Source organism: Mytilus edulis, chromosome 7 (assembly GCF_963676685.1).
Source record: "Mytilus edulis chromosome 7, xbMytEdul2.2, whole genome shotgun sequence".
Classification (NCBI taxonomy): Eukaryota; Metazoa; Mollusca; class Bivalvia; order Mytilida; family Mytilidae; genus Mytilus; species Mytilus edulis.
Genome location: NC_092350.1, coordinates 7,738,830 through 7,755,187, shown reverse-complemented (window position 1 = coordinate 7,755,187; position 16,358 = coordinate 7,738,830). Strand labels below are relative to the sequence as shown.

The 16,358-nt window shown below is 32.3% G+C and overlaps 1 protein-coding gene across 3 annotated transcripts in view; it reads right to left on the bottom strand.

The window, feature by feature from the left end:
- The window catches only part of LOC139529845 (DNA damage-regulated autophagy modulator protein 2-like), a 50,100-nt gene that overhangs the window by 20,170 nt on the left and 13,572 nt on the right, over nucleotides 1-16,358 (bottom strand). Inside the window, exon 2 of one of the 3 annotated variants that reach the window (XM_071325776.1) lies at nucleotides 9,260-9,318. The exons of 1 other annotated variant lie outside the window; for it this stretch is intronic. The gene's annotated coding sequence lies outside the window, so the exon portion shown is untranslated. Of the gene's footprint in view, nucleotides 1-9,259; nucleotides 9,343-16,358 lie in introns of all 3 variants that reach the window. One more of the 3 variants, XM_071325775.1, reaches the window with a different exon arrangement.

Below are 16,358 nucleotides of genomic sequence, written 5' to 3'. Positions count from 1 at the left end.
ATCTTCATACATTGTGTACCTCCTTATTTCCCTGTGTACCATTCAAACCTTTATTCATTGTGTACCTTCTTATTTCCCTGTGTACCATTCTAATCTTCATACATTGTGTACCTCCTTATTTCCCTGTGTATCCTTCAAATTTTCATACATTGTGTTCCTCCTTATTTCCCTGTGTACCCTTCAAATTTTCATACATTGTGTTCCTCCTTATTTCCCTGTGTACCCTTCAAATTTTCATACATTGTGTTCCTCCTTATTTCCCTGTGTACCCTTCAAATTTTCATACATTGTGTACCTCCTTATTTCCCTGTGTACCATTGAAATCTTCATACATTGTGTACCTCCTTATTTCCCTGTGTACCCTTCAAAACTTTATACATTGTGTACCTCCTTATTTCCCTGTGTACAATTCATAACTTTACACATTGTGTACCTCCTTATTTCCCTGTGTACCATTCACAACTTTATACATTGTGTACCTCCTTATTTCCCTGTTTACCATGCAAAACCTTATACATTGTGTACCTTCTTATTTTCTTTTGTACCATTCAAGACTTTATACATTGTGTACCTCCTTATTTTCTTGTGTACCATTCAAAGCTTTGTACATTGTGTACCTCTTTATTTTCTTGTGTACCATTCAAAACTTTATACATTCTGTACCTCCTTAGCTCCCTGTGTACCATTCAAAACTTAATATGTTGTGTACCTCCTTATTTCCCTGTGTACTATTCAAAGCTTTGTATGTTGTGTACCTTCTTATTTCCCTGTGTACCCTTCGAAGCTTTGTATGTTGTGTACCTCCTTATTTCCATTTACACTATTCAAAACTTCATATGTGATGTACCTCCTTATTTCCCTATGTACCGTTCAAATCTTTACACATTGTGTACCTACTTGTTACATAATGATTGTTTATTACATCATTTTATTTCAGTGCTAACATATCATCACTGACTATTGTGTATGCATACCAACAAACAGTAGAAGTTTAATTGCTAATTATCCGTTAGTTACATCAGATTCCAGTTTACCTAAAACACAACCGACAGAAAGAAATATTGAAAATCGGATCCATAATAACACAAATGAACAGACATTTGCCACTCACACCACACCTTCCTATATCTATTTATCTTTATTTGTGAAGTAGTATAAACATCCCTTTATCAACAAAGTTAGCAAAATAAATTGAAAAAAAGAAGAATTGTTATAGATTAAAAAAAAGTCAACGTTGAAATGCAAGAAGGCAAACATCATATATTTGAACTGTGTTTGCATTCATTTATTTTCTTAATTGAACAAAGATGATGCTTTTCTGCAAGGACGTGAGGGAAATAAAATGTTATTTTAAAAAATCGTTTAATTGGAAGCAATCAATATTTGTTTCCCAAATGCTTTAACTGTGATATAATGGTACATTTCTAACTGACACTGCAGGAAATAACTGATGTTACTCCTAACAAGATGAAATATAAATGGTGTCACGACAGTCTGTGTCTTATTTATTTCCTTTAAATCCGTAAATTGAAACTGACTGAGTCAGTAAAAATTATAAATATATGTAAGAGCAAAACATATTTAGAAAAACGTCGAGAAAAATAAACACAATTATCCTGATTTAGAGTAATTTCTCGCAATTTGATTGGCTGATATTGTCCTAATATATTTCAGTACAATTTTTTATTACGTCTATTGGGATTATGTTCCTTATTTATTACGTCCTTTGGAATTATCTCCCTTATACTATTGACCAAATAAAAAAAAAATAGATGGCTTATAGTCCTAATATTTTTAATTTTTCACAGTTTTAGATTAAATATCTAAAACATATTTGGTTGATATTGTCCTAATATTGAATTTGAATATAATAATATGTAATATAACAAAATCAGGATAAATTCGTTACACAGTGATCAATTGTCCTAATACGGAATTTATCGGGTCAATAAAATTCATATCGGGTTTGGCTTCGTTCACCAGAAATGAATTTTATTGACCCGATAAATTCTCGTATTAGGACAATTGCACACTGTGTATTATTTTATTTGCAGGACAAGATCGTCAAATAAGTGAATATATAGCTAGCGGAAATCTTCAATTAATCCTTTTATGAATAATTGCCCTTCAACGACCAGTTTTATCATTTGTTTTTTCGATTTTCACTAAATCCGTAAAAGCTACAATAGATAGATATAAAACTTTAAAAAGCAAGACCAGATTTACATGTAAGTCTTATGTCAGACCAGATTTACACGTAAGTCTTATGTCAGACCAGATTTACATGTAAGTCTTATGTCAGACCAGATTTACATGTAAGTCTTATGTCAGACCAGATTTACATGTAAGTCTTATAAAAAAAAAGTAAAATCACAAAAATACTGAACTCAGAGGAAAATCAATTCGGAAAATCCATAATCATATGTTAGACCATATTTACATATAAGTCTTATGTCCGAATTTGTCTACTTACGTTGACTGGCTATTGAACTTGATTTTATCTATTTTTGGTGTTTTGCCTTATATCTTGAAAAGTATAAAAGATACTAGTAGATAAATAGTTATCAAAAGTACCAGGATTATAATTTAGTACGCCAGACGCGCGTGTCGTCTACATAAGACTCATCAGTGACGCTCATATCAAAATATTTATAAAGCCAAACAAGTACAAAGTTGAAGAGCATTGATACTTCTATGTAGATAAAATCATAACATAACAAAAAATATCACCTGGACAAGATTTACAATTAGGGCAAATTCTGCCGAAATTTTTTAAAGATATAAGTGATTGTCCTAAAAAGACTTTTGTGTTTACCCTCTTTCGTGTTTTAAACAAAAACTAAATAAGATAAAGAGAAAATATAAACAGTAGTCTACAGTATTGAGTTAACGACATAGGGTCTGTATAGCCTCTAATTAGTCAGGTGGTAAGGTCTGAGATACATAACAGAGCATAATTCCACCATTATTGACATATTATTCAGCTGTCATTAACATCTTAGTATTGGGGTTATTGATAGGTTAATGTGATATCATTAACAAAAACATATAGAAATTTACCCATTTCATGTTTTATATACTGCGCTATTTTTTGCTACAATTAATGGCATGCCAATTAATGTGAACTGTATCTTAACTTCCGGTGTGTTCATTACTGGTATCCTTACCTCGTGTGTCAAACTAATTAACGTTTTAAAAACATTCTTTTTTATGTACATCTGAACGTATCAAACAAATTATAAAACTCATCGATATCTCAAAGCAAGTGATTGAAGTTTTGACTTTGTGACAGCAGTATCACAGTACAATATCTATTTCAGAATTGAGGTAATATACAAATAGTATAAATCAATGACGTCACGACAAATGTAATTTTCTATGAGTTTTCAGGAGCACATCTTAGATTGTGGTCAATTTTGAAAAATGGGTTTTGTTTTTGTTAAAATATAATACATGAAAATACAAATGTACCAACTACCTTATTTACCACGAAATATTAGGCTAAAAACGTCCCCTTTGCATGCCTGTCTTTTATTCCAAACTTCTTTTTTTATTGGTACAATCATTTTTGTAAGAAAGATGCGACTTGCATCTGATTGATGACCGTTTGTCAACAACAGCATAGCGAAACATCAAATGACCATTGGTCAACAACAGTATAGCGAAACCTTAATAAAATCATAAAGCTCGATACTGCGTTGTTTTTATGTCACATATATTTGGCTTCAATTAAAACAAAATGTGTTTGTTGCATTTTTAGTATTACCATTTACATTAGAATGTTGTTTCGTATAAACAGATATGGCAAAGTGGAACCCTATTACATTTGTTCTCCTTATGTCATTGAAAAAATGATTCCATTTCATTATATTAATTCATATTGGAACTATTGTGATTCGTTTTTTCATTCAATGTTGTCTAGTAGAAAAATAACGGATCAAGCTAAAGAAACCATAATTCATATAATTTCATATTAGAATTTTCTAGCTACTTGATGTTTTATGAAGGCAGACAGGTTTTAGGTACATTAATATAAAAAGAAGACTGGAAGTGTCGGAGAAAATAAAGAGACTATGTCCAAGTACAAGAAACATTCGCATTAAAATCAGACTTATGTTACAAGAATTGTATTTATCTAACAAGTAGTAGAGTTTCACTTGACGACAAGGAGAAGAGCCTGTGTCAAGTATAATGATTCATATTATGTAATACTAGAACACACCCGTGATATCGCGGTCTGTGACTGAAATAAAGGATATAACTATGTGCAAGCCTTATTTTAGTATTAGTATTGTCATCTGATAAAGTCATGCCGATTATAAGATACACAGTTTTCTCTGCTTTCAAATCTTTCTGTTTGAACCCGTCGAACTGGAACTTATCAATTATTGATAATATTAATTATTTGGAAAACAAAAGGTCCTGGAATGGAGTATTTTTTTAATCAACAGCATTGTCCTATATTATTTATAAATAAAGTTGAATTCTTTGATTCGCTGTTTTACGTCATGCCCGCTAACAAATTGAAAACTGTACCTATACGCCTTATTTTAGTCCAGATTTTTAGTATTTTATCTTAGAAAGTCTAACTGATTAAAATACCACAATAGGTAACAATTTGACAATTAAGCAGTGTCAACCCTGTGAATATGACCTGTGTAATACTATATAGCATATTAATCCTGAATACACCGTTTGGTGGTGCGCCTGTCAGATGCGGAAAGTACAGATAAGGTAATCGGTAACAGGTGAATATACTATTGGTATCGGTATTGGACTCGACCCGGAACTTCTTAATTATTGGCAATATTAATGACGTGGAAAACAAAACGGCCTGGAGTGGTGTAATTTTTAATCTACACCTTTGTACTATTTTACGTGATGACGACTGACAAATTGGACCTCGTAATTTTAGTATTATAGATACATAATAAATACAAATTTTAGTTGTAATTTCGTATCGTAATGTCTAGTATGTGGTTTCCAATTTATATGCCGTCTTCTATTTTCTTGTTACAAAATCTCAGCATCTATACTAGGCTATAATTGTGTATGCTAGACGCGCGTTTCGTCTATAAAAGTCTTCTAAGTGATTCAAAAACTTCAGAGTAGGTGTGGTCAACCTGTTTACAACTTGTAGTTATCGGTTTTTGTACGGTAAGTAATACTTTCACGTCTAAACATGCTAATGGTGTTGATAGCATATCTTTCACTTTGCCATCTTAAGCACGTTTTAGAGCAGAGATTAATGACGCATTGAGTCATTAAATGAGAAACAAAGATTGTTAAAGACAGCAAATTAAGAATTAGAGTTGATGAATCGTCGTTGAATTGACATTGGTTGTGTTTAATAAAATGCTTTATGGGGCCAAATTGTCTAATACAATTTTTTGGAATAATTTCATATCATAGCGTGTCATTGTTGAAATTATATTAACATAAGTTCAAATCAAATTTAATTTCAACACTTCCAGAATATGCCAAATGCAATTTGATTTTAGAATAAAAGTAGATATACAGTTTTTACTGACCGAAATGACATGATATATTGATGTATTCACTGGTGTCACCAAATAAAAGTATTCTCTGCTATTACTTAGCATTTCTCTAGATATATACATAAACCGAGTTAGCATGTTTGTACGTTTACAGTTTGTGTGTGTCTACAATAATATAAATCAGATTTGTTGAAGGTCACATGTGTGTTTTATATCTTTAAAAGTATTGTTTTAAAATGGAAGATAATTTTTCCTTATAAGCAGTTGACTCTTCGGTGTATCTTCAAATCCAAACATATCTAAAATGTTCCCGACAGGATTTGCTAATAACTTGTGGTGAAATCCAATTACATTTCTATATCGAAAATGCTTTGTTTTACAATAGACACGTTCCCCAGTGCAACATTTTCAAAGAGAGTGGATTTCTCTATAGACTATTCGACGAAAAGCAAATTATCAAATAGAAATAACTTTAGTATATTGACAGATTGCTTTATTGTAAAAAGTAACAATAAACCTGATTATAGAACTGTCTGCTGCAAAGATTGAGATAACCGAAAGGTTCTTTAACATGACCTTATTTCTAGAGTTAACCAATCATTTCTGGAGAATAACCGAGAGGTTCTTTAATAGGAGTCATGACCTTATTTCTAGGGTAAACCAATCATTTCGTGAGAATAACCGAGAGGTTCTTAAATAGGAGTCATGACCTTATTTCTAGAGTGAACCAATCATTTCTTGAGAAAACCCGAGAGGTTCTTTAATAGGAGTCATGACCTTATTTCTAGAGAGGAGTCATGACCTTATTTCTAGAGAGGAGTCATGACCTTATTTCTAGAGTAAACCAATCATTTCGTGAGAATAACCGAGAGGTTCTTAAATAAGAATCTTGACCTTATTTCTAAAGTAAAAAAAATCATTCCATGAGAATAACCGAGATATTCATTAATAGGAGTCATGACCTTATTTCTAGAGTAAACCAATCATTTAGTGAGAATAACCTGTATTCGTGACACTTGGATAACATGGCATTGATAGATAATGCGAGAAATAATACATGTGGTGAATTCACATACATATCTGTTTGTTTAAGTTTACCACTGTATGGCGTTTTAAACAATATTTTGGATGAACATAAATCAGAAATACACAAAATATAGAGTTTGTAAAATCAAAGATTACAGTATAATCTGCGTTATTTTAAAAGTAAAAACTGAAACCAACCAAGGTCGAATTTAACTGTCGGAAGAGGATCGTAAAGTTCAAATTGCAAATAAATATATCTCTTGACACTACATTGTATATCAAAAATGTGTATAATAATCTGGGTATATGTAAGAGTGTGATTAACTAAAATGATGTCGATACAAATGGAAACATCAGACCTGAAGCAGAGATGTCAAACAAAAAGTAATAAATCATTTGGCTGTGACAATCAGGTTTTAATAACTTTAAACAATCACATAATACATTTTATAAAAATATATTCAAGTTTTTGATTTGATTAAGTCAAGGTTAACAGTAAAAAAGAAATCTCACTCAATGTGAGCACCTCACCACGACACTATCACGGAAGTCAGATCATACGACAGTCTATAGTAAAATTGATCATAAGTCACTTATGACTAGTACTATGTGACGTTACAATTATAAAGTTAAATTTCATTATTATATGTGTTTGATGTTCATCTTGTTAGAGAGATGGTGATTATTATTAATAAGAAATGTTGGAAATTTATAAACATACAACTCAATGTATGTAAAAGTATTAATGTAAGAACTATCACACTTTAGACCTGTTACAGTAAATGTATGTAAAAGTATTAATGTAAGAACTATCACACTTTAGACTTGTTACAGTAAATGTATGTAAAAGTATTAATGTAAGAACTATCACACTTTAGACTTGTTACAGTAAATGTATGTAAGAGTATTAATGTAAGAACTATCACACTTTAGACTTGTTACAGTAAATGTATGTAAAAGTAGTAATGTAAGAACTATCACACTTTAGACCTGTTACAGTAAATGTATGTAAAAGTATTAATGTAAGAACTATCACACTTTAGACCTGTTACAGTAAATGTATGTAAAAGTATTAATGTAAGAACTATCACACTTTAGACCTGTTACAGTAAATGTATGTAAAAGTATTAATGTAAGAACTATCACACTTTAGACCTGTTACAGTAAATGTATGTAAAAGAATTAATGTAAGAACTATCGCACTTTAGACTTGTTACAGTAAATCTATGTAAGAGTATTAATGTAAGAACTATCACACTTAAGTCTTGTTACAGTAAATGGGGTCGAAAAAAGCTCACACAAAATAGTTGTCATTAAGTATCGATCATAAATAAAGGCAACAGTATCCTACCACCGTTAAAATGTCATAAATCGATTGAGAGAACACAAATTCGGGTTACAAACTTTGACGGAGACCAAACATTAGTCACATTGTCGACAATTATTTCTGTCTGTACGCTCATTTGCTATAAGAACACTTAACAAGTATAGGAATTTAAATATTGAGAATATTAGACCCCGCCTTCCTTGGATCATTATGTTTTTCAGTCTGTGCGTCCGTTCGTCAGTTTGTCCGTTTGTCCCGCTTAAGGTTAAAGTTTTTGGTTCAAGTAATTTCCATTTTCTATCAAAATAGATATGTTTTACCTAGACTCATCAGTGACGCTCAGATGAAAACAGTTATAAAGCCAAACAAGTACAAAGTTGAAGAGCATTGAGGACCCAAAATTCCAAAAGCATGTGCCATAATAAAAGATTGCCAATCAGAAAATGTCCACCATATAGACCAAATGACCTTGAATTAATTTGTACTATATATAGATCAACATACGCCCTTCGAAATTCAGTACTAATCACTGAATTATAGGCTCCTAACATGGGACGGAAACTTTCAGAATGTGAATGAGGTAAATATGTTCGTGGGTAACTAACCTTTCATTATACGTGTGATAGTGGTGTATAAGATCGATAAAAAGTACATAGTACAAACATGAATTACAAGACACAGATATGTGTGTACTCGCAGTTACTGAAAACAAAGTGAAAGCCAGTAAAAAGTTATCGAAGGTATTAGGATTATAATTTAATACACCAGACACGCGTTTCGTCTACATAAGACTCATCAGTGACGCTTAGATCAAAATAGTTATAGAGTCAAACAATACAAAGTTGAAGAGCATTGAGGACCAAAAATTCCAAAAGGTTGTGCCAAATACGGCTTAGGTAATCTACTATTAACGTTATTAAAACAATGACGTATCTAAGACGTAATGTCTATTATGCAGTGGCGGATCCAGGGGGGGGGGGGGTTCCGGGGGTGCGCACCCCCCCTTTATTTTTGCCGATCAATGCATTTGTATCGGGACATATGTTTTGCACCCCCCCCTTTGCCCTGGGTGCCCTGGGTTAGCACCCCCCCCTTTCGAAAATTCCTGGATCCGCCCCTGTTATGTAAGCTGTAAACTAATCATTGTCTCGATTAGTTGAAAAATTGTTTGATAGAAAATGAATGGAAGGTACGTGTATTCATTTTAGATTTTAAAGACCTAATATTCATAAACTCAACAATAAAAAAATGTATGTAATATACACAACAATGTATAAAAAGAACACAAACTAAGTTTATCATAGAACACCTATATATTACATTCATGTTATACACGATTTGTAATTGACATTTGTAATCAACAAACAAGTTGGTTGAAGTATAAAAAATATAAAAATATAATACTTACATTTTTTTCCTCTTAGTTATAATATTGTTGGTCAAACGTTACTATCTAAAACATCTCATCTGAAAAAGATCGCAGTTCATCATCTGAAGGAGATAGATGCAACATCGTCAAAGAATAATAACAATGTAAATAGACATCGATTTACCATGATAATATCTTATAATAAACATGATGCCATAAATCATATGATGAGTATAAGGAATATATAGCAGACTGTTTGATCCTGATGGAAAAAAATACAAAAAGAAAATATGTCTCTCTCGGCTTGATCACTTTTTAAATCAGACATTCTTATATTAAAGTATTCGGAATCCATTATTATATTGCTTTAATATTATGAAGCTTTACGTAGTCTCCTCTAAAAATACTGGTCATTAAGTAAATTATATTGAAAAACAAAATGCTAAGAATATCTAGACTGGACAGAACCAATCGGGGGTCAAGCTAAACAACAGTCAATACCATTTGTGCAAGTCTTATTTTAAGCAATTTTCATACAATTTTAAAATCACTGGTCATTACGTAAATTAAATCCAAAAATAAAATGCTAAATATATTTAGTCTAGACAGAAACTACCGGAGTCTATTTTTACAATTTTTATGTGAAGAACGAAAATTACTACGAAATTCCGCATCTGATATATCATGTGAAAAAATACATTTGCAACCTACAGCGAATACACGCATTATTTCAAAAATAAATCAATGCATTGGATATTTAAAATGCAATTTATTATATCCTACAATATCATGCTACTACATCTTATAAATGCCAATTGGATCGTTAGATTGCAAACAAAACCCCGTCTATTTATTTTTCCATCTAATATTGTCAAACAATTTGCATTGTTGACCGTTGTTTAGCATTTTGTACAACGTCCTCTCTTAAAGTTTCTTACATTCGCATTTCTGTAAGTAAATCAAATATTTAAAGTAACTTTGATTTGAGATGCGTACAGTAATGATAGTGACTTTCACCTAAAGGAATGTCCATTTTCGGAACAAAATGCAGACACAGAAAAAGAATAAATAGCTTCCCACAAAACATTATGAAAATTTAAATCCTTAAAAGTAAACAAAATTTCCTTTTTTTATTACTTAATCCGTTTAACCAATGTACGTCACCACGCCAGTCTTCAATATATATGACCATATCTCCAATAAAACAATGCACTTTAACCATAAATTTTACATGTTAAAGTATATATATATATTAGCAGCAATAAGTGAAATTAGGCATTTAGCTTAAATCCTAGGCAATAAGTCTAGTGCCTAAATGATGTTAGGCATTAGTCTTAAATCCGGAAAAATGTGTGCAAGCATTAAGCTTAATGCCTAAAAAATAAATGCGAATAAATATAAGACATTCTATTTATTTAAATAAACGTAGATTTGTTTCAAAATAACATTAAGAGAACTAGGGCCTATTTATCGAAACTGTTCTAAGATCGGTCCTATAACATATTCTTAGCACAGAAATGATGATAAAGTTAGGACCAACTTACGACATGTGACAGCATGCACATCGAAGCTATCATATGACTATCTTAGCTAGGATGTCATAACCGCTGTCCTTATTAATGGCATAGAAGAAAATAGCAAATGAAAAAATAGAAATATTGTATCAAAATTAACCAACAACTTTAATTCAAAAATCGATTGATTCTTAGAAAATAAATATTAGTTTTAAACCAAAGGTAATAAATAATTTTGATATTACAATTGTACAGTAAACTCTAAAAAAACAAAACATAAGTTAAAAATATAACTACGTTTTATATTAGAATTGAACAAACTTATTGTAAATAGTTAAAATTCAATATTTAATAATCAGTCAAATCTTTATATATATGCTTTGAGGGAGCTGAATTCGAAGTGCCACGGTTTCATACTTAAAAGTTCAAAGGAAAATTCCGAGCATCTTTCATATAAATACTGAGTACTTCAACTATTTTATTTTATTACTGCAAATAACATACGTGTTAATATAAACAGTAGAAGAAATTCAAATTTTACCAATGCAAAACTACAGGGCCAAGTTTCATCCTAACTATAAAAAATATGTTTTTTTTTTAACAATTAAATCAACTTTATTGCACTACATAAAAAATAATATAAAAAGATGTGTTATGGTTGCCAATGAGACAACTCTCCCCATCAGACCGGAAATAAAATCACTAAAAAATATGTAATGTATATCAAAACCCATCAAATTATAATAAAATATGAAAACAAAATATGTTATTTATATTAAAAAAAATTATATATAATTTAAAAATATACATATGATACTTGAGAGAAATTTGTGATAAATCTAGTTATGGAACATGTAATATTTGAAGTATTTTTATGTCATGAATAAATCACCAATATATACATAAATTCCAGTGTTCACTTGTTGCCTAAAATAATGTTCGGCAATAGGATGAAAAATCATCATCAGATTTCAGGAAATAAGCTTAATGCCTGAAAATTTCAGGCAATAACTGAATGCCTAGGCGGTAGCTTATTGCCTAGGATTTAAGCTTAATGACCAATGTCACTTATTGCCGATAACAGATATATATTAAGCGCAGGTGGTCGTGTGGTCTAGCGGGACGGCTACAGTGCAGGCGATTTGGTGTCACGATATCTCAATAGCATGGGTTCGAATCCCAGTGAGGGAAGAACAAAAAGTTTGCGAAAGCAAATATACAGATCTAACATTGTTGGGTTGATGTTTAGACGAGTTGTATATATACAACTCGTCTAAACATCAACCCAACTATATTTATGAGAACGTCTGAGCCAGGGACAACATATTTAACCATCGGATCACCAGCAGTGATGGTGATACATGGCTGTGTACATTATGTATATACAACTCGTCTAAACATCAACTCAACAATGTTAGATCTTTACATTTGCTTTTGCAAACTTTTTGTTCTTCCCTCGCCGGGATTCGAACCCATGCTAATGAAATATCGTGACACCAAATCGCCTGCACTATAGCCGTCCCGCTAGACCACTCGACCACCTGGGCTTAATATATATATCTGTTATCTTCATAAAAATGAAACTTTCGGTAGCCGGGTGTTACCTTTCCACGTCCGTTTTAATCTAGCGTCGAACTACAGTACATGATATATAAGGCATGGAGATGTTATTTTTACAGATCAGTTAAATTATCTATAGTAAAGGATCATACAAATAAATGTAAGATACAGTCACAGAAAATAATTATATCTATAAGTACGTCTGGGCCAGTGACAACTCTACAACAGATTTATCCATCGGATCACCAGCAGTGATGGTGATACATGGCTGTGTATATTATGTATATACAACTCGTCTAAACATCAACCCAACAATGTTAGATCTGTAAATTTGCTTTAGCAAATGTTTTGTTCTTCCCTCGCCGGGATTCGAACCCATGCTACTGAGATATCGTGACATCAAATTGCCTGCACTGTAGCCGTTCCGCTAGACCACACGACCACCTGGGTTTCATAAAAATGAAGCTTTCGGTGGCCGGGTGTTACCTTTCCATGTCAGTTTTAATCTAGCGTCGTACTACAGTACATGATATATAAGGCATGGAGATGTTATTTTTGCAGATCCGCTAAATTATCTATAGTAAAGGATTCTACAAATTAATGTTAGATACAGTCACAGAAAATAATTATATTTATAAGTACGTCTGAGCCAGTGACAACTCTACAACAGATTTATCCATCGGATCACCAGCAATAACTTTATCGAACACCACTGCATGTATATAATATTAATCACTATGCGGTGTGGAATTTTTCTTATAGTTGAAGGACATACGCTGACCAGATTTAGTGAACCGATGGTCTGCAATGTAAAAGACAACGCTGTAAATAAAGAAAAAATCGAAGACATGACATACATAATGCTTAAAGACGACTATTAACGAGGCTCAGAACTCTCTACAGGTACAAATATTGAAAACTAACTGACAACGCCATGGCCAAAAATTTAAAAAAAAACAGACAAAAAATAGTACAGAAGACACAACATAGAAAACTAAAAACAAAGCACCACAAACCCCACCAAAAACTTGGGGTGATCTCAGGTGCTCCGAAAGGTAATCAGATCAATATAAGATAGCATTGCTAGACGACACTTTTATATAATATAAGAAGCAACACTTTTAGTTACAGACAGAAATGCGTTCTGAACACACAGACGGACGCACAGAGAAAACCGCCATGTCCCTTCTTTTGGACAAACGATGATTTGACAGGGCATCCTAGCAATTTTCTAGACAAAAAATGTAATGAATTCATGTAGTAATACAAGTCTGTTTTCCGGAAATTACTTTCAGTTGGCTAGTCTAGTTTTTATCATCGAATTTTATGTAAGAAGTATGTTCAAATTTCGATATTTTCTGAAATGTTCTTTCAACGGATTTATTAATGTTGTAACCTTGCAAGGTTCAACAGATTCGATACTTGATAAACCGAATGAGGACAACACCATTATTGAAGAGCATAATTCCCTGCGTAAAGAATAAATTGCAGAAGTCTTTCACTGTAATAAGATTAAATCGTAAGGAAACTGCAAATTAAATTCTCATGACAAAACCTGCAATCGATATCATATCAGAACTATGTTTTCAAGAACGATGGGCTATACTGTAACCAACAACCGGTAATTTGACACTATTAAAAGTAAGATAGTAGTTCAGGTATGAAATTACAGGAAAAACACTAATATTTTATGATTAACATTTAGTCCTTTAAGGAATCCTCAGAAAAACACTTATTCTAAGATCTAGAAGAGAACTATCGCAATAGTATGTATAATATGATTAAGGACTTTTCGTTTTGAATTTTCAACGGAGTTCAGTATTTTTGTGATTTTACTAATTTCCATGTAAAGATTTGATATTTTTGGCACCTCATTTTTCAATACGCCACTTAAAACTCGAATAAACCAGAAGGTTTTAATGTTTATCGAACATGCCAAAATATTGTCATATTCTGTCCAGTAGCTAGACATAAAAAGTGGAAATGGCTTCGCATCCAGGTTAATTGAAAGACGTGCAAGATATGTAAACAATCGCTTATGAGTACGATATTAAAAAAATGAATGTGTAACACTTGTCTAAACTGACTTAATGCAATCCGTATATGGTCATGTTCAATGAAAGAAGTGCATAGCAATCTGTATAGTCGCCGTAATAAATGGAAAATACAGATATGATGTACAAATGTATAGCCGGTTAATCTTTGTTTTTATGAAGATGTTTTTTTCACACTTTATAACAGATATATTATAATAATAAATGCGTTCAGTGTTGTCAGACTCAGTTAAAACACAAAAATGATGTTTCCTAGTGGTCGCATTGATGTGCTAGCTGGAGATATGATTTTCCCTTTTCAACTCGTGATACCGTCCTCGTTCTTCCTTTGATATCAACCGAATGCCTTTCTTTATTCAATTTTATGTTTCTCAGTGTTTCGATTGATGTCATTCCTCGTGCTCCATTTCATATTTACCACGTGTACGTGTTCCACTTGATACCATCCTCGTTGTGCACTTGATATGAAATTCATGCTTCATCTGATATCATCCCCAGTGCTTCTCTTCGTATCACCCCCGTGCTGCACTTCCAATGACACACGTTTTCCATTTAATAACATCCACCCTGCTTCAGTTCATATCACTCACGTGCTCCAACTTATAGCATCCACTGTATGCATGTGCTTCCCTGCATAACACCCACGTGTTAAATTCATTTCATCAAGTCCTTGTTCTTTACTTTATATCAACCACGTGGTCCACTTTCTATCGTCATCGTTCTTTAATTCATATCACAATCCTCCTTCATCTGATATCTCACCGCGCATCACTTCTCATGTGTCATTTGATGTCATTTCCGTGCTTATAAGTGTTGAAAAGTACATCAGCTCATGCAATATGACGGCTATTTATATATCAAATTAACATGTCTACATTGCTTGACAGCGCATAACAACAATATATTACACATCATCAGATCGTATAACTTAATTAGTAGCTGTTATAAGATTTCACTTTCTCTTGACATTTCTAATCAAATTCTTAATTGAAATGTCTGACAAAAAGGATGACAACCTCATAAAATCACAAGTAAAACGTACGAAGTATTAAATCTGACGATATAGTTATAACAGTCTTCAAACCAAAAATAGACCTCATCTTCTGTTTTATATATACTAACAAGTTTCATTAGAAATAAAATTTGTTCATGTATTGTGTCATATATATTATACAGTAGTCGCATTTATTACCCCTATAATCTTAACACTGATGAGAACTTTCAAACGTATCATATCGTCTGTTCTATGTATTGGTGAAGAACAATTAATTTAGCAACATATTTGGTCAAGACTGTATTTAAACATACCAGTTTCGGGCATGCGTCCTCGATTTATATCCAATACATGAAGATATATGAAATACCTATCATCGTGATTCATAAATTCATCAATATGGGTTGATCAAGTTAATAAAAAGGAAGGAAGATAAGAAGTTAGAAATATCCTTTAACTTTACTTTCCGCTATATAGTTGATGTTCTCTCACTAAATAATTCAAAATTTGGTGACTATGACGAACGCATCTATCCCATCGAACTAGAGATAAGGGATACACCAGATACAGTCCCCAGCCTCATATCTTGACTTACATGTAGAAATTGACAATGAGGGTCGGTGGAAACAAAACTTTACGATAAAAGAGTTGATTTCAGCTTCCCAATTGTGAATTATCCATTTCTATTTAGCAACATTCAATCGGTGCCTGCATACGGAGTAGATATATCCCAATTGAAAACGATATTCCTGCGTTTGTATGTCCTATCATTTCCTTGATAGAGGGTTGCTGCCCATAAGGCAGCTATTGAACCAAGAATTCCAAATGGTGAAGTTGAAATCATAAAGGATAACCGTTTCACATATATTATCGGATATGTTCCTTATGTCGTTTCTACAATCCCCTTCCTTTTTCACGCATTTGACCTTCTGAATTAGACTATTTACCGGGTTTGTACAACACGACGGGTGACACATGTGGAGCAGAATCCGCTTAATTACCTTTCCGGAGCATCT